The following is an 18,956-nucleotide window of genomic DNA, read 5'->3' on the forward strand; positions in this document are numbered from 1 at the left end:
GTCATCCATTAGATAAGTCAGGAGACTGAAAAAGCAGGACATTGGAAGGGTGAAGTTAATGGCAAAGAAGGAGTATTTCCAGATAACTTTACTATTCAGATGCATAAACATGTTAAGATTTCCTCTCTGCTCAAATGGCTCAGCTGCTCATTTCTGGAAAGGGTTTGGGGGTGGAAGGGTGATGTTGTTGAGAGGTTCCTTGTTTTCTAACAGCATCAAGGAAGGCCTTAGCCATCACTAACTCATTCCTCTCCAGATTTCACTCTGGACTTCCTCTACCATGCCCCCAGGCTATTCATTCTGAAGCTCATTCCAGTCCTCAAATTCACTTATTGGAAGTACTCTCTGCCTAGGTGGAGTTGCCTTCTGATTTGATGACTCTTTTAAGAACCTCCACTTGAGGAGGGCACCAGGCCAATCACACCTCATTCTTCTCTGGACTTTCTCTACCTCAGGACTAGGCTGTACATCTAGTATCTCCACCCACTTTCCTACCTCCCTTTTGTGAGTCAAGACAGGGCGCTAGTCAGTCTGCATTAGGCTGAGAAATTGCTTGTGTATCTAAAACTCTTATAAACAAGGGAGGAAAAAGAAAGAAGGAAAGAAAGAAGAGAAAAAGAAGAGAAAGATTATTTTTTCTTTTTTGGCAATTGGGGTTAAGTGATTTACCCAGGGTCACACAGCTAGTAAGTGTCAAGTGTTTGGTTTGAGGCTGGATATGAACTCAGGTCCTCCTGACTTCAGGGCCAGTGCTCTATCCACTTTGCCACCTAGCTGCCCCGAGATTACTTTTTCTTAAAATGCTATCTTCTTACTCTTTCCAGTTTACTAGTTTCCCTCTCCTTCTTGTCCTTGAGTGTCTCATTCCCCTTTCTTCTAGCTTCTATCTCTCTGTCCCTGTCACTCTTCTTTCCCCGTTTCTCCTTTCTGGGCCTTAGTTTTCTTGCCTATAAAATCAGACATTTGGATGAGTCAATCTCTGGAAAGTTCTTTGAAAGTTCTAAAAATTCTAAGATTCTATGATTTTAGGAATGTTTTCAAAGACCTATCCCAAGCATAAAGTTTGAAAGATTGATAGAAGTATAAAATAGAGGTTCCTGCTCCTGTGACTTGGTTCAAATGTTTAGGCAGGAAGGAAATGTTCCTCTCTTGAACATTTGAAGGGAAGAAGGCATAGAAATTCTAAGTCCTGCAATTGTGTTTACATATAACTCACATGATTATTTTATTTAACTGGGTTGAAGTCTTTGGGCCCTTTTTCCTGATTATAAGAGTCAGAGCTAAGCTAGCATTCCCTTAGTTCAGGTTTGATGTTGGAATGAAGTAAGGTACTTACACTGAACATTAACACAAGGAAGTTTGCTTTTTGCTAACACAGCAGGGGTCAGGGAAATGCAGGTCCAGTCACAGGGATCCTTCTGGCCTCCAGCCTCTCAGCTTTCTTTTTAATAATACAGGTTCTGCTCCCTATCATTCTTAGTCTGCTGTGCTCTACCCTACATCAGGTTGGACAAGTCTACCTTAAAAAACCTCCTTATAGGGGCAGCTAGGTGGCACAGTGGATAGAGCACCAGCCCTGAAGTCAGGAGGATCTGAGTTCAAATCCAGACTCAGACCAAACATTTGACACTTACTAGCTGTGTGACCTTGGGCAAGTCACTTAACCCCAATTGCCTAAAACAAAAAACCTTCATATGAAGCTTGGTTTAACAGACTCCAGAGTATTAGAAAGAGAGCACTGAGATGGAAAGGAAAAGAGAGGAATTGCATAATAATTAAAATTTTTGTCTGAGAAGATCTAGAACTGACAAAAATTGCAATTCAAGTTTGACTAATACCTGAGTATTACATAAGTTAAAATAATTGAATATGAAACTTCATTCCTAAATTAAAGAGCATATAATATAAATGTAATGGGGGGCCCAAATCTTGCTACCACCACCCCCTTTTTATATAAAAAAGCAGGTTTAAATCCCAGTTTTGCCGCTTGACTACCTCATCAAGTGATTGACTTGGAGGGGTGGGAAAGGCAGAAAAGATCTCCTGCAGAAGGTGGTATTTGAGCTGAGTCTGGAGGGAAATCAGGAAAGCTAAGAGGCAGAGGAATGGAGAGTGCTTCAGGCATGGGGAGCAGCCAGGGAAAGGCACTGAGTCAGGAGATGAAGGGTTGTGTTTAAGGAACAAAAGGGCCAATGAAGCTGGACAAATAGAAAGAGATGAGTTGTCTTTTTTCCTCTCATGTCTTGTTTTATTTCTTGTTATATGGGTTGGCTTTTTAGGTTAGGAAAGAGAAAGCAATTTTTAAAAAGCCAGAGAGAGGTCTTTAGGGGAAAAGGAAACTGAATTCAGCTCACACCACATCTGCTATGCAAGGGCAATTCCAGTTTGCCCTTTTGCACTGGAGAGAAGTGCTGTAAAGTCGAATTCCTGTAAGTTGGAGACCAAGAGGGTTTGAAAGGCCAAGCTGGGGCTGCTGAACAAGGGGAAACAGGTGCTTCCTGCTGGTGACTGATAGGGAAGATGTTTACAAAACACAGGGCAAAAACTTGAGAGCTTGAGTTTCTGGGAAAACGAAAGAGAAAGTTTTCAAAGCCAGTTGATTAGGTTCAGGGCTAGAGAGGAGGATGGAGGCATCAGATTCTTTCCCTCTGGTGTTGGATGGTCCCTGGGGTCCCACCCCTGCTCCAAAGAAGTTGCTTAATAAGTTGCAGTGCTACTTCCAGAGCCCCCCGAGGTCAGGAGGGGACAAGAGTGTGCTTGCACCACAAATGGGATGCTCTGAGATCCTTCTTCTCTTTTACCATAAGGAAGGTAGATGAGGAAGGGTAGCATTGTGAGGGGGCTAGAATCCAGGCAGAAGTTAGGTGAAGGGTGGATAAAGAGATAAATGAGTTTATCAGATGTCACAACTGAAGAGGACCTCTCAGAGATCATCTAGTCTAACTTCTCCCATTTTACAGATAGAGAAACTGAGCCCAGAAGAGAGAAAGTCTGGAAGTCATCAAGTATTTGTTAAGTACTTGCTCTGTTCTAGGCACTGTGGTAAGTTCAAGGTAAACAAAGAAAGTCAAAAACATGCTCCCTGCTCTCCAGAACTCAACTTCTTATAGGGGAGAAAACATGCAAACAACTATGTTCTTACAACATATATTTAGAGAAGATAGGAGGTAATCTCAGATAGAGGGGACAAAACAAAGGGAAAAGCAGGGTGAAGAAGGGGCAGGAAAGGCCTCCTGCAGAAAGTGGTGTCTGAGCTGAGTCTAGAAGGGAGCCAGGAGGTGAAGTTGAAGAGGAAGAACATTCCATTCATGGGTGATAACCGGTAGAAAGTCACAGTGGTCACAGAATAGAGAGATGGCACGTCATGCCTGAGAAACAGAAAGCATAATCAGAGTATTGTAGAGGGGAGTGATTTGTCCATTTAATTAAGTGGCAGGGCCAAAATTTCAACCTCAAGTCCAACTGGAGTCAGGAGCCCTAGGTTAGATTCACCACTCTTCCCCTTACAGCCACTGTGACATTAGGCAAATGATTTAAACTCTCTGCAACTCAACCTTCTGTGAAATAAGGAGGATGGACCAGGTGGCCACCTAGAATTTCTGTTTCTGTGTTGTCTTCTCCCAGCTGTACTCCATACCCACTTCCCCATGCTTGCAGACCGTCCACATGCCTAGAATGCAGTCCCTATTCACCACTGCCTCTTCAATTCCTTAGCATTTTTATCTTAATTTTGCAAATGGGGAAATAACTATTTTTCTGCTCTTTTTTTCTTTTAGTGCCACTGTGTATTTTTCTATAAACAAAGCAGAATTTCTGAAGGGTATCGAGGAGAGGACTAACATGATTAAGCTTTTGTATTAGGAACTTTTTTGGCAATGATGAGAAAGATGGATTTCAGAAGAAGCTATAATTCAGATAATTCACCAATTCAGATGAGTAATGAGAACCTGAACTAGGATAGTGTCAGTGGAATGGAGAGAAGGGGACATGTAGAGATTTGACAGTTAATTGAATGTAGGAGGGAAAGGTTACAGATACATTTGAGCTTTTGAGCCTAGAAGCCTGGGTATTATCAAACAAAATATGGCAATTAAAGAGCAGGAGAGGTTTATGAGAAAATTCCACCCCAGACACTTACCGACACTTACTTAAAGCCTCCTATGCTTTGTTGTCAGGGCCTTTTGGTTCTATGATATGTAGATCTCAGAAAAGTTCTAGTTATCCCCAATAAAACCTGCAAAACAACAAATGTTACTAATGACTTTGGGATGACATGGATGATAGCTTTAAATTCTTGCTGACAACTTTGAGATGATCTGGGTATATTAATGAACTAACCACAAAGTGACACTGATAAGTTAGTTTGCTCCGCCCCCCACAAAACCACCATAAAAATGAGACCCTAGACTACTGCCCCTCCAAACACTCTTCCATCTCCATCTGAGTCCATGCTGCCTAGTACTCCCAACTCTAATCCATTGCTACATAATTGATACTGTCTGCCTTTTCCCCTTCCCATTCCTTTCCCCATCACTTCTTGCCTTCTTTCACTGTCCCATCCCTTGTTCCTATGCCATCTGTCTCCATATCCTTTCCACTGTTCATCTCTCTACTTTCTGTACCTGTTCTCCCTACATCCTCTGTGCCTTATTAAAGTGTGTTTGCAGTCTTACTTCTTACACTTAATAAATGTTTGGTGAATGGGCCACTCCAGCCTTTAAGTACTATTATCTCTTATGTCTAAGGGTACAGTAACAAAATGTAAGTTACTCTGTATGTATGTTTGGAAAAGGCTAACAGGTTCAGGTGAGGAAGGCATCATGGGTGGGAGAAAGAATACTACATTCAGAGCTAGAGTATCTGGTTTCAAATTGCACCTCTGTTATTGACTATCTGTATGGGCTTAGGGAAATACAAAATAAAGAAAACAATTAACTTATTTATAAAATGAGAGGTGTCAAGGTAGAAAAATTCAACCAAGGTTTTGCCTTTACAACAAAGCACTCCATTAGGCAATATAAGGTGGGTGGTTATATAGCCAGAATTTCTTATGCTTCAGCAGATACTGTGGCATTTTTAATTTGTACCTTAACATACTATTTTTATTTTGAATCTCACTGCATTTGTCTTTCTGGATCATGATCGATTTCCCTTTAAACAAGATTTTGAATATTTATTATATTCTAAAGAATAATTTTTTGAACTGGAAATTGAAAGGATGCCCATCAATTGGGGAATGGGTGAACAAGTTGTGGTATAAGAATGTAATGGAATACTATCATGCTATAAGAAATGATGAGCAGGTAGATTTCAGAAAAACCTGGAAAGACTGATGCAAAGTTAAGTGAGCAGAACCAGAACACTGTACATAGTAACATTGTATGCTGATCAACTATGATTGACTTAGCTCTTCTCAGCCATTCAATGATCCAAGACAATTCCAAAAGACTCATGATGGAAAATGCTATCTGCATCCAGAGAAAGAACTGTATGCAGAATGAAGCATACTATTTTCATTTTACTTTTTCATGGTTTTTTCTTTTTGCAAATTATAATTATTTTCCAAACTGTTTCTTCTTTTACAATATGACTATTATGGAAATATGTTTTACATGACTGCCCTTGTATAACCTATATCAAATTGCTTACTGTCTCAGAAAGGGGGGAGGGAAAGGAGGTAGGGAGAAAATTTGAAACTCTAAATTTTATAAAAAATGAATATTAGAAAAAAATTTTTTTTCATTTTCAAAGTATCCATTATTTATTTTTTTAAACTGTATTCTCAATGAGAGGGAAGGGGAAAGAGGGAGGAAAGGAATTTAGAACTCAAAATCTTTTTTAAAAAATAAATGTTAAAATTGTTTTTATGTGCAATTAAAGAATTCTGGTCAAAGCTATGACCAACCATGATTCCAGAGAACTGATAATGAAGCTTGATGCCCACCTATTGACAGAGAGGTCTCAAGATGCAGAATAAGACATAAATTTTTAGAAATGTCCAATGTGTAAATTTGTTTTGTTTTACTTTGCATGCTTGTTATGTGTTTTATTTTTCTTTTCTTTTGGATGGGACTAGTAGAAGGGAGAGAAAATAAGTGCTTACTAGCTGAAAAAAGAATTAAGGTAAAAATAAAGAAATAAAATTAAGACAGTGTAATGGATGATCTCTGCAGTACTTTCCAGCTCTGACATTATGTGATTCTTTAATTCATGTTCATTTCTATTATTATTCTCTTATCTAGAGGTTTCCAAAGACATTTGAGAAGCTACTGGACCAACTATGGAATCAGAATGTACTGCATTAGGTACAGTATTAATGCTTCTGGTTTGTTTGTTTGTTTGTTTGTTTGTTTGTTTGTTTTTGGTGGGGCAATTGGGGTTAAGTGACTTGCCCAGGGTCACACAGCTAGTAAGTGTCAAGTGTTTGGTCTGAGGCTGGATTTGAACTCAGATCCTCCTGACTTCAGGACTGGTGCTCTATCCACTTTACCACCTAGCTGCCCCTAATGCTTCTGTTTTAGCCATAATCCAGTGCAAGTAAAAAAACTGGTAGTGAGAAGGAGGGGACATGGGATAGGATGGAAACAAGTCAGAATCCTTTAAGAGCCTGTGTTCCATGAGAAAGGGGCCCTGAAGGTGATATTATAATAATTTTACTTCAAAATTTGAGCTAATCCTATGCAAGACTATAGTAGGCAATAACCATTCATGGTATGATTTGAAGCATGCACAAGGCTCCCTCTGTCTCCTATCTTCCCTACCAACTGTAAAACCCCAAATTAATTAAAGAATATTTTTAAAAAGAGACAAATGGGGGGGCAGCTAGGTAGTGCAGTGGTTAGAGCACCGGCCCTGAAGGCAGGAGAACCTGAGTTCAAAAGTGACCTCAGACCAAACATTTCACACTAACTAGCTGTGAGGCCCTGGGCAAGTTACTTAACTTCAACTGCCGAGAGAGAGAGAGAGAGAGAGAGAGAGAGAGAGAGAGAGAGAGAGAGAGAGAGAGAGAGAGAGAGAGAGAGAGAGAGAGAGAGAGAGAAAGAGAAACAAAATTAGCATACATATGTCCATGGTTCAATTTCTGTCCAGCTGGCTTGACATGCATTGCATGGGAGTAAAGACCTAAAGAAACCTAAAGTTTTCAGTTGAGACCTACAGTAATTTCTCATAGTATTATCATTTATTTTTAAAGCATTTTTGGTCTTACAAGCCAGTTTCCCCAAAAGCAAGATTGATTTTAGAAAAAAAATTAAAAATCAGCATCTTTCCAGATGTGTGGTGAAGGCAAAGAGAATGTTGAAGTACTATCTCTTGGATACAAGATTTGATTTGAAAGAAACCCAAAAGTTGTACTTTCTCTGATAAATCCATCCAAAACTTTGGTGAAAGACAATACAAAGAACTGAATGAGCCAGAAAAAAAAAAGAGGCTAACTATTACCACTTATATGAAACATGAAGGGTCTCAAATCAACATCACAGGAACTACTTGAAATCTGTTCAAGGCTTCCCAGGCAACTGAAGGCATGATCAAGAGAATGCATTTATGTATAGATGAGGAGTCTAATGCTGAGAAGCTCAGTAGAACCACCATGTGGCAGTATAATGACAACAGTATTTTTAAGCCTTTTGACAAAATAACTAATCTGCATTTAGAGGATGCAAGGAAAGAAAAAAATAACATTGTTGCTAAAATTAAGAATGAAACTGAACAGTAGACTTCAACACTAACCTTGCTATAAATGGAAAGGGATACAGCTTGCCTCTTTGTTGCCTCAAAAAATCTGAAGCTAAATTCAGCTTTGCTTTATTTCTTTTAATGTTCTCTCTCTCTCTCTCTCTCTCTCTCTCTCTCTCTCTCTCTCTCTCTCTCTCTCTCTCTCTCTCTCTCTCTCTCTCTTTCTCTCTCTCTCTCCCCTTCTCTCTCACCTTTCCCTCTCTACCTCTCTATCATTTAGACAATAAACATTTATCAAGCTCCTACTATGTGTACCACATACTGTGCTAAGCCTCTGGGGGTACAAAGAAAGACAAAGGATAGTTTCTATTCTCAAAGAGTTCAAAGTCTAATGGGGCAACAACACGAAAATAACTATGTGCAAACAAGCGAAAATGTTAAAATGGATAAAGTGGAGATAATCAGCAGAGATAAAGCACTAGAATTATGAGGAATCAATAAAGACTTCCCAAGAAAGGTGAGATTTTAGCAGGGACTTGGAGGAAGCCAGAGAAGTTGGTAGGCAGAGATGAGAAGGTAGAGAAATCCAGGTGTGGGGAACACAGAGTGAAAATGCCCTGAGTCAGTAGTTTCTGTTTCTCTGTCTCTTTGTCTATCTTTCTGTCTTTCTTTCTTTCCTAACTCTCCCTCTCTCTCAGAACTAACTGAGGATTTATTCTGGCTCTGCTCCTGTTTTGTGCTCTTGAGCAGAGGTATCTAATAAGGGATGCCCACAAAATTATTAAGTGCCCAGTACCAGATTAAAATGCAATTATGAAATATATAACAAAATTAAGTAAATAAATAAAGTACACAAAACATAGATAAGTTTAATATGTGGCTTTCTAAATCAATATGTGGCCTGCAGTTTAGTGGCCCCAATTTCCGTTGGAGTTTGACACTACTAATTTAGACTAAAAAACAAACAAATAAACCCCAAAACCTCCCCCTCTAGCTTGTCATTCATTTTCTAATGCATACACCCCCCAAAAAATTATAAATTAGCTTTCTGATTTGTAAATGAGTCTCTGCTCAGTTCTTTTTAACTTGAATCAATTTTGTTGATCACTACAGAGATTGATTTCTTTTGGAGGAACCTAGAAAGATTAAGTTTTTGGACCTGGCAACCAAAACACAGAGGAGAGAAAAGCAGAAGCTTTTCTAAGGAGGGAAACCTCCCAGGTGGAAGAGACAATCAGTGCAAAGTTTCAGAAATGAAATGCAGTGTGCAAGGAATGGCAAATAGGCCAGTATAACTGGATTGGAGAGTGAGTGGAAGTGAGTCAAGTGTAGGAAGAGTCAAAAAGGCAACTTCTGTAATAACTTCCCCCACTTTATTAGTGTTACAATAAACTTTGCCACTTGACTGGAAGAGGGTTTGAGTACATGAATTCATTCCAGGTGATGCTACTTTGTACCCTGACATTTTGAAGTTCCCAATACCCCTAAACCATGTCACATTGGTGGTTTCATATGGGGACCTGCTTGACTCTCAAGCCCTCCTCCAGACAAGACCAGAAGGTATGTGAGCCTTCTCTTTCTCTGTCTCTTTCTTGCTTTACAGTTGGTGTCACCCTCCAAGCACCTTGGAAGGCTTGGAGGAGCCTGACATTCTCAGGCTCCAATCAGGTCAGATGATTTTAGGCTGTCTCGAAGCCAGATGCACTTTCCACTGCATAGAGGATGCCCTATCTGGAAGTGTATGCCCAATTCTCTCGTTCTCTAGGATGCTAGAGAATCGAGTGACTGCAGGTGCTTTTGGGGATTTTCTGAGGCTGACAGGCAAAGAAGTGGGCAAATTCCCAGGATACACCCCAGGATTTCTCTTCTGGTTTAGTGAAGAGACTCTCATTCTCCATGCCCATGCCTGCCAGATCCTCCTTCTCTTCTGGTTACAGAATTGGAAAAAGCTGGGTCTATAAGGTCTTAAAAAGGAAAGCCTTGTGCCTGGCCCCAACATGATCTAGAGGACCAAGAAAAATTGTCTGATTTGTACAGGGGATTTCTGACAAGCCTCTCTGAGCTTTTGGACTGTCCCCATCACTATCTGTAACACTGTTTGTTAATGTTAATCTGTTCTGCTTGTGTCTCTGCATGGTGTGAGTGAGTGTCTGTGTGTAATCCTGATAGCCTATAAGATTTTAAATGTAGCCAGCCAGCAAAAGAAGCTTCTAAGGTCTGTAGCTGTACTTTCCTTGGACAGAAAAGTTATTGGTAAAAATTCTCTCTCTTGGACAGCTAGGTAGCATGGTGGATAGAGCACCAACCCTGGAGTCAGGAGGACCTGAGTTCAAATCCAGTTTCAGATATATAACGCTCACTAGCTGTGTGACTCAGGGCAAGTCATTTAACCCCAATTGCCTTTTTTTTAAAAAAAGCTTCTACTATTTATGGGGCAGCTAGGTAGCACAGTGGGTAGAGCATCACCCTAGAGTCAAGAGGACCTGAGTTCAAATCTGGCCTCAGACCAAACACTTGACACTTACTAGCTGTGTGACCCTGGGCAAGTCACTTAACCCCAATTGCCTAAAAAAATTCTCTTTGTCCACATCCTTGAACTCTGGCAAAGTTCTGAATGTGGACAGACAGACAAGGCAAAAAGAAAGGGGGAGCCTTTTCCACTCAGATAGAGAGAAGCAGATTGACTAGCACTTAACCATTTCCTGTCTCACATAAAGAGAAAAGTTTCTGTGTAACACAACTCTCACCAGACAGTTTCCTGCAAAGGGGGAAAAAATCAGTTTGTATTCCCTTTAACAAAGCTATCTCTGTTGACTCTTTGATTTTTCCCAAACGTTCCAGCAACCAGACCAAACACTTGTCTAATAAATGTTTGTTAAGTTGAATTCAGTTTCCCTCAACAAGCTAATGTCTCTTTATAGCCTGTCTAAAAGTCACTTTACTAAAAGCATAGCCAAAAACTTTTGTATAGACAATGACTACAACCATGTAAGTAAAGTCAACATAGAGAGGCAAGAAATCTCTAGTCAACCCCAAAGGACAATGGTCAACCAGCCTGTCAGGCGACAAGGATTTATTATGTGCCAGGCACTGTGCTAAGTGTAGGAATAGAAAGACAGGCAGAAACATGGTCCCTATCTTTATTACATTATAATAGGGAAGACGGCATGCTAACAGCAATGTACAAGATATATATATTGAATAAATGGATGGTAGTCTCAGAAGGGAGTCAATAGCAGTAAGGAGGACCTCCTGCAGAATGTGGGATTTAGCTGAGCCTTGAAGGAGGTCCAAGAAGCCAGTTGGCAGAAGTAAGAGTGAGAGCATTTGAGGCACGGGGGATATGCAAAGACCCAGAATTGGGAGATGGAGTACAGTGTGTACATGAGTACAGATGGAGTACAGCAAGGAAGCCAGCAAGTAAACTATGAGCAGACTGGAAAGATAGGGAAAAAGGCTTTAAATGCAAACAAAGCATTTCATATTTGATTCTGGAGATAACAGGGAGTCACTGATGTTCATCGAGTAGAGACAGGGGTGACATTCTTGGCCCTGAGTTTTATGAAAATCACTTTGATGGCTGAGTGGGAGATGGATGAAGTGGGGAGAGACTTGAGGCAGGGAGATGAGAAGGCTGCTGCAACTATGCAGGAGTGACATGATGAAGACCTGTACCAGGGAGTTGGCTGTGTGAGTGAAGAGAAGGGGACATATTTAAGAGATGTTGTGAAGATAGAAACATGCCTTGGCAACAGATTGGATATGTGGGGCAGTATCCTACTGTCAGAACGAAAGGACACAGCCTCTCTTTCTGTTGAGGATTCAGAAACGGGCTATATTGGTGAATGTGAGCCTTGTTTCAGTGTACCTGTTACATCAACAACAAAATAAAATGTATTGATCATTTTTTAGAAATCAGCTTTGTAAATAGCTATTCACCTACTGCAAAGAGAAGTGATAATTCATACGAAGGGGTCACAAAAGGAAAAAACACCCAACAGAAATCCCTTGATCTACCATTGAAATTAAGTCCCCTTTGGTTTATTGTGTATTGTGGCTACAGTTGGCAATCATTCATACTTTCTAGGGTTGATGATATTTTGGAGATGTGGGATGGTATAGTGGATAAGAGCAGAGGCTGTAGAGTCTGAAAGACCTTGGTTCAAATCCTGACTTAGAAATTTGCCAGCTATGGTTCTCAGAAAGCTACTAACCTTCTCTGTACTCCATTTTTCTCATATGTAAAATGAGGGGTTTGGATCCACTTGAAGGTTCTTTCTAGCTCTAAATCTCTAAGTCTTTGATCACTCCTCTCTATGATGCAGATCACAACCCATTCAGACCTCATTTTTTTCAATTCTTGTTCACATCCTCTCATAAATCCTTTACAAAAAGGATCTATCCAACAGGTGGAGGGCTTTTTATAGGTCTTTCCTACTCTCTGTGGTACCAATGCAGTATCTTGGATATCCATTGGTTTTGTTTCCTACTTTCCCTACATGCTGCCCCACCTCATTTCCTGGTCATAAAGTTCCAGGATGATATCTTTTACCACACATTTGAGTGTAAGTCAGAGGTATGAATCTTGCAGCCCCTGGAGTAAGTGGTGAGCAATATTCCTGAGGGCAGCCAGAATCAAATTAAAGTACAATGGGGAAATTATACCTTTGATAGTTAATTTGTGGTTTTCTAAGTCAAAATGTGGCTGCAGAGATCCATTTCTATTTGAGTTTGATAGCATTGATTACCACATGACACATCCTCTTTATATGCATAATGTGTCCCTCTTTATACCCACTATGTGTTTCACCCACTGCTTATTGAGTCACTCATAATTTTGATTGTTTGCTGATTATTCTGTTCCATTATTCATAGCCATGTATCATTAAGAAAAGGCTCTTGATAGAAAAAAAAGATGGTATGTGTGTGTACACACATGAACACTTCCTCAGGAAAGCTGAAAGTGCTGTGTGATGGAATCCTGTTCATTTCTGGACTAAACTCCTTCTTTTTCACCTATAGTGCCTATCCTAGATTTGTGATGTGATGGAATAACTCAATGGATGGAGATACTACAATCATCCCAATGCCCCAGGAAGTTCATTATTAGGATAACCTCATCCTCCTTTAGGATCTCATCAGCCTTGGTACTCCACGTCATTACTCCCCTCTGCTTCTTACATTGAAGGGGTGTGTGTGTGTGTGTGTGTGTGTGTGTGTGTGTGTAATGAACTCTGAATTTCTACTTAAGGAGGAAGCTCAGCTCTGATAACTTCTCATTTCTCACCAAGCTACACCATGTTGGGTATTCTCTTACTTTTCCACCATCCCCCATGCCCTTTTCAGCTTCTTTTTTATATTATTTCCCATTAGATTGGAAGCTCCTTGAGGGCAGGGACTATTTCTTTTCTGTGTGTATTTGTATCCCTTGTGCTTAGCTCACTGCCTGGCACATAGTATGCGCTTAATAAATGCTGATTGATTGAGAAAGAAAGCAGATTCCATGGTGACACTTTTTAAATTGTTCAGGTGCTGATGGTGTAATGTGAAAGCCACACCTCACCTTTGTACTTTTTGAAGCAAACAAGGTACAAGTTGCTTTACTCACCATTTTCCCCAGCATAACTGTGATTAAAGCCTTGGCTATTGACATGGGACACTGAGTCAATACCTGTCCCACGGAAGAAACTTCTTGTATTATTTGTGTGTTTGTTCTGGCCATCCATTAATGTTATCTTTGTCTCATTCAAATTCCAAAGGCTTCCGTTCTGTATCCCCTGACTCTACAAATCACAAAAGGAAAATCTCTTTGGAAATGAGCATGGTTTTAGGCATGGAATACTTGCGGAAGTGAATTTAAAAATCAGCAATCCACAGGAAGCCATTTTAGAGTTTGTGTAGGGTAGTTTTCCTTTGAACATAAAATAATAAACATCAAGTTCAGTGCTATCTATTTTGTTTTCCAGGTATATGCTTGTATCCAGACAACTTTCCAAACCTAGAGTTTTGTAAGATTATAATTTGAAAAGAAATATTTCCTCATTTGGTCACTTTCTGGAAATTTGGTTTTGTTTTGAATTGCACATCTGATACCTTTAGTATAGGGCACTCCTGGTGAGGATCCTAACCAACATGGATAGGCACCTGCTTGGAAACACAAAGCTATAGGGAGTTGCTTGGAGCCCTGAAAGGTTAAGTGACTTGCCTGGTGTTATACAGTCAATAGGTGTGAGAGGCTCAGCTTGAAACAAAGACTTCTCAACTGCAAAGCAAGCTATCCATCCATTATACTATAGCTTCTCTTGTTGTAATTTTCAATATACTAAGAGGGTTTGTCTACTACACAAATTGTCAAATATGAAAGTTGTTAAATAGGTTTTTAGCTCATTTCTAATAGCTGCTATTTGCTAAAGTTTGGGAAAAGTTATATCTTTCCCCTCAGGCCCCTTAAAACACACACACAGACACACACACACACACTGACATATAATCACTGTGCTCAAAAAGCTCAAGGACAAATATTGCACACTGTCCTAATCTGCAAAAGCCTTTTAATTTTATTTTTAATATGAATGGTATTTTATTTTTTCCAATTACATGTAAAGACAATTTTCAACATTCATTTTTTATAAATTTTTTGAGTTCCAAATTGTCCTCCCTCCCTATATCCTCTCTTCCCACTCTCCTCCCCAAGATGGCAAGCAATTTCGTATAGATTATACATGTGAAATCATGTAAAATGTATTTCCACTGCAAATGCCATTTTAAAACACAGTTTGATCTAGGTCCATGATCATGACTCATTGATCTTAAGTTTGTTAATAGATCTCAAAAGAGCTAGGGTTTGTGATAATGGCTCACCCATCATAGCCACCAGTTCTAATATCTTACTATGGTTTTTTTTCCCCTCTGAGTTAAAAAATAATCAAGGGGTCACCATTCTGAGTCTGATAATAAGCAGAATTTGCTGTAGCGTGAACTAGGTGAGCTGGAAGAAAAATAAGGTTCCATTTTTCTTTGATAAATAGAAAATAAGACATAATAAGCATGTTTTGACAAAGAGTACTTCACTGGGTGGTGCAAATTTTAATTTTAATGTTTTAATTATATTTTTTAATGTTTTAATTATATTTCCCCTCAGCTCTATTATTATTCAACACTCCACTAAAATTTTAAAAGGAAATTTGCTTGCTTTTTAAAGTAAAAAAGGTAAATCCCAATTTCTAACAAAAGTTGAGTATTTTTATGTTTACCATTGTCTCTTTTTTATTTTCAAGGCATTGGGGAGGGCAGATGTCTATTTGTAAATGGGCTACAACACTGTATGGAGTCTTAAATATCATAGACACACAAGCTTGAAAATAATTTTCAAGATTTAGCAGTCTTTCTAACGTTCTTTCTCATTTATCTTCTTTTTCACCAAAGTAAGATAATATAGTCTGACTCTTTTTGGGCTGCTTGCTCATGATCCCAGCCAATTACTTGAGTTTTAAACTCTTTGTTAAGGTAAGAAGTCTGCTTCTAATGTGGAGAATGTACTGTCCCAAGCTTCAGGGGTTTGTACAGCTGTTTTCAGAGATACTTGTAGGGACCTGTAAATTTTCAGCTCTTCCAAGGTGGTATGATAAGGGGTGAGGTGTTTACACCTTTCCTGGCCTGTGACCACAAGTACTCCTTTCTGTCTGTAACTGTGAGGAGGGTTGTCTCTCTACAGCCACTACAAGCTCCACCATGCCAGCATTCCTCCTCACCCCAGCACCGCCCAGAACTGTGACCCAGATCCAAACAGGGGCAAAGCAAGAGATTCCTGCCTCAGCACTGGCAAAGAGATCCCTGCAATCCCTCTCTGATCAGCCACTGGATTCCCCCTCAGTCTGTGGGCTGGAAGCTTGGGAAGCAGCTGCCCCCTCCCAAGACCGTGCTCTTGGGGAATGAAGGTGAGACCCCGCCTTCCTCTCTTAGCACTGACAGAAACAGACTTTTCCCACTGACCTTCTAAGCTGTCTTTGGCATTCATGGATTGAGGAGTCTGGAAACCTCCACAGCTGCCCGTGATTCAGTCCTCTGAGGCCTGCTCCAGGTTTGCTGCGGCCTGCGCGCCCATGCTGCGCTCCCAGCCTGGCGTGATACACCTTTCTGATCAATCATCCAGGTTGTCTTGGGCTGGAAATTTGTTTCACTCTGTCTTTTTGTGGGTTCTGCTGCTTCAAAATTTGTTTAGAGACATTTTTTTTATGAGTATTTGAAAGGGTTTGGAGGAAAGCTCAAGGAAATCACTGCTTTCACTCTGCCATCTTGACTCCACCCCCCATTCTTTCGCATTTACAAGGTAGGCTATTTCAATGACTTGGCCTTTGGAAATTTCTTTTGCCTCTTTTCCTAATCCCAACTCTACCCTTAGCCTGTTCCACAGATGCAAGAAGGTCCAAAAAAACCAGAAAATGGAAGGAGCAGAGGAGATAAACGGGAAAAAATGTCCAAAGCAAATCATAATTAGGTTGGGTTTTTTTTGTTTTTGTCTATTCTGAGTTAGAAAACATTGAACAGTGGCTATTGTTTTTCATTGCTGAGTCACAGAGTGTTAGAAGGGGTATCGGAAATCATCTAGTCCAATCCTTTAAACTTACAGATGAAGAAACTTAGGCTCTTAAGAGTGGGGAGGTGATTTAGTTGGAGATGACTGATACCGGCTCCACAGGCATTAGACCAATGGAAACAAAGAGAAACCAACAGTAACCCCGTTGATTTTTTTTTTTTTTGCCTCTCCATAATACCTAGCTCCAGATCCAGGTTGCCTCAATTGTCCTCTTATCCCACTCTTCCTTCCCCCACCCCAAAATCTTCACAGTTTGGGACACATTGTCTTTTCTTTTTTCCTTGGAAACTGATAAAAAGAAATGACTCTGTACACTCTAAAAAGATTCAGTAAACTTTGAGTTAGGAAAAGAAGTCAATTTGCATTTAGGTTTCAGTATCCAACTTAACCTTTTCTCAAGTCTGATTGTTACTATTAGCAGATTCATAGAATCAACATGGAATAATACTAATATCTATTCCATAAAAATATTTATAATATTTTTCTTAAGCTAATAGAACTGATGAAGATGAAGAATTGGCTTGAGGCTAATTAGACACAGGAATAAAAGATTGATAGAAGATTATGACCAGATCAAGGTATTTCAGAGTTCATGAGCATGGAAGTGAAACACTTCTAGGTGATGGAAAGACCAAGGGTATGATAACTTCACTATGATTCAGCTAGGGGTCAAAGAGGGGGCCATGATAGTGAACCGTGAACCTGTAAAAGTAGGTGGATGGTAGTACCATCAACAATTATAGGAATGTTGGGAGCAAGGGAGGATTTTGGCATGTTTTGGACACACTGAATTTGAGAAGCCTATGGGACATCCAGCTGGGAACATCCAGTAGGCAGTGCAGAGGCTAGTTAGAATACAGGAGACAATCTTGGACTAGATAAATAAGTAAGAGAGAAGAACAGGGGTGAGAGCTGGATATAGTACTGAGAAATGAAAGATTAGAGGTAATGGCAAGGATAAAAAGTAGATTTACCTTCTCTATTGTGAAGTTAGCATAGGTCTGACAAAACTTGTCTTTTACTTGCTTGTGTTCCTGATGGCCTGGAGGTAAATCTACCAAAAGAAGTTCTGGTCTTTCATCTTATCCCAGTGATTAGGGTTCTCAACTGAAAGATAAACACTTGGTGATTAATAATTTCCTCCCACATGGAAAGATAGGATTATGCAATCTAAATTCCTAGGGCTCTCTAAAAAGCAGAATAGCATCTGAATTCTTTTGCATTTTCTTAATGCTAGGTTTTGAGAATTCAATTCAATTTAATAAACATTAAGCACCCAGTATGTGAAAGGTATTGTACTATTATGAAAAAAATGCATACCCACGAGGCTATTTAGAGTATGTATTGACTTGTTCTCCTCACCCTGCCATCACTATAACATGTAACTGATGAACAAATTAATACACCAAACATACCACAAGGCTATTATTTTACCTCTAGCATCAATACAGATTGTGTCCCATCTATAACTTAGTGTAAGAGAGTTATCTTGGGGCATTTAAGTGGCTTGCTCAGAGTCACACAGCTAGTAAGTGTCAGAAGCAGGATATGTACTTATGTCTTCCTATCTCCAAGTTCTACTTACCATACCATGCTGCCTCTTATCATTCCATTTTTTCCTTCAAATATTTTAAATCAAATTGAGTGAATTGCTATTTTATTTTAAAACACTAGCATATAAAATTCATAGAGAGTTCACCTTCCCAAAATATTTTACAGGTAGCTAGATGGTACAGTGGTTAGAGCCCTGGATCTGGAATCAGGAAGATCTGGGTTCAAATCCAGCCTCAGATATTTATGAGCTTTGAATTTCTGAGTAAGTCACTTAATGTCTGTCTGCCTCAATTTTCCTGACTGTAAAATGAGGATTAAAAACAACACTTACCTTGCAAGGTTGTTGTGAAGATTTTTTTTTTTACTTTTTGGTGAGGCAATTGTGACTTGCCCAGGGTCACACAGCTAGTAAGTGTCAAGTGTCTGAGGCCAAATTTAAACTCAGGTCCTCCATACTCCAAGGCTAGAGCTCTATCTACTGCATCACGTAGCTGCCCCTAAAAGGGGAGATTTTTTGTTGTTGTTTTGGCTAGGCAATGGGGTTAAGTGACTTGCCCTGGGTCACACAGCTATTAAGTGTCAAGTGTCTGAGGTCAGATTTGAACTCAGGTCCTTCTGACTCCAGGGCCAGTGCTCTATCCACTGCGTCACCTAACTGCCCCTTGTAGTGAAGATCAAATGAGATATTGGTAGAGTTTACACAGTGCCTGACACATAGTAGGTGCTTAATAAATACTTGTTTCTTTCCCTCTTTCTCATCTATTCTTAGATTCATGAGAGTTAAATAGAAAAGCAGATGCAGTAATATAATGGATAAGACTGGTAGGAAGGATGGGTAGGAAGGAGGTGCCTTCCACCTCTGTCCTAGGTTCCTGTATTTGGCATGGCATGTTCAGAAAGTCTATCTTATTAGTTCAAGCAGAAATGATTTGAGACAAAGAAAACTCAGAAGACAAAGACTTACACACCAGAAAGCAAACATTCATTCATAATGGAAGGGGAGGGGATGAAGAAGCAGTATTGTACAGTGGACAGAGAAAACTATCCTTAAAGTCAGTAGGTTCTTCCTCTGATAACATAGTGAATGCCTGACCATGGATAAATCATTTCAACTCTCAGTGACCCAGGA

At 39.8% G+C, this 18,956-nt stretch overlaps 1 protein-coding gene and 1 long non-coding RNA gene across 2 annotated transcripts in view; one reads left to right on the top strand and one right to left on the bottom strand.

Moving 5' to 3' along the window:
- PARP9 (poly(ADP-ribose) polymerase family member 9) overlaps positions 1 to 13,372 on the bottom strand; it is a 57,132-nt gene extending 43,760 nt beyond the window's left edge. The window contains exons 1-2 of the mRNA XM_020985944.2: positions 13,286 to 13,372; positions 4,139 to 4,234 (exon numbers count right to left, since the gene is read on the bottom strand). The gene's annotated coding sequence lies outside the window, so the exon portion shown is untranslated. The remainder of the gene's footprint in view (positions 1 to 4,138; positions 4,235 to 13,285) is intronic.
- Positions 1,543 to 13,290, top strand: LOC110208114 (uncharacterized). The gene is made up of 5 exons (XR_013482968.1): positions 1,543 to 2,429; positions 2,961 to 3,042; positions 6,243 to 6,305; positions 9,118 to 9,237; positions 12,700 to 13,290. It is a non-coding gene; the product is annotated as an uncharacterized LOC110208114 (long non-coding RNA).
- Positions 13,373 to 18,956: the final 5,584 nt, after the last annotated feature.

This window comes from Phascolarctos cinereus, unplaced genomic scaffold (genome assembly GCF_003287225.1).
Source record: "Phascolarctos cinereus isolate Bilbo 61053 unplaced genomic scaffold, phaCin_HiC Scaffold_726;HRSCAF=1367, whole genome shotgun sequence".
Taxonomy (NCBI): Eukaryota; Metazoa; Chordata; class Mammalia; order Diprotodontia; family Phascolarctidae; genus Phascolarctos; species Phascolarctos cinereus.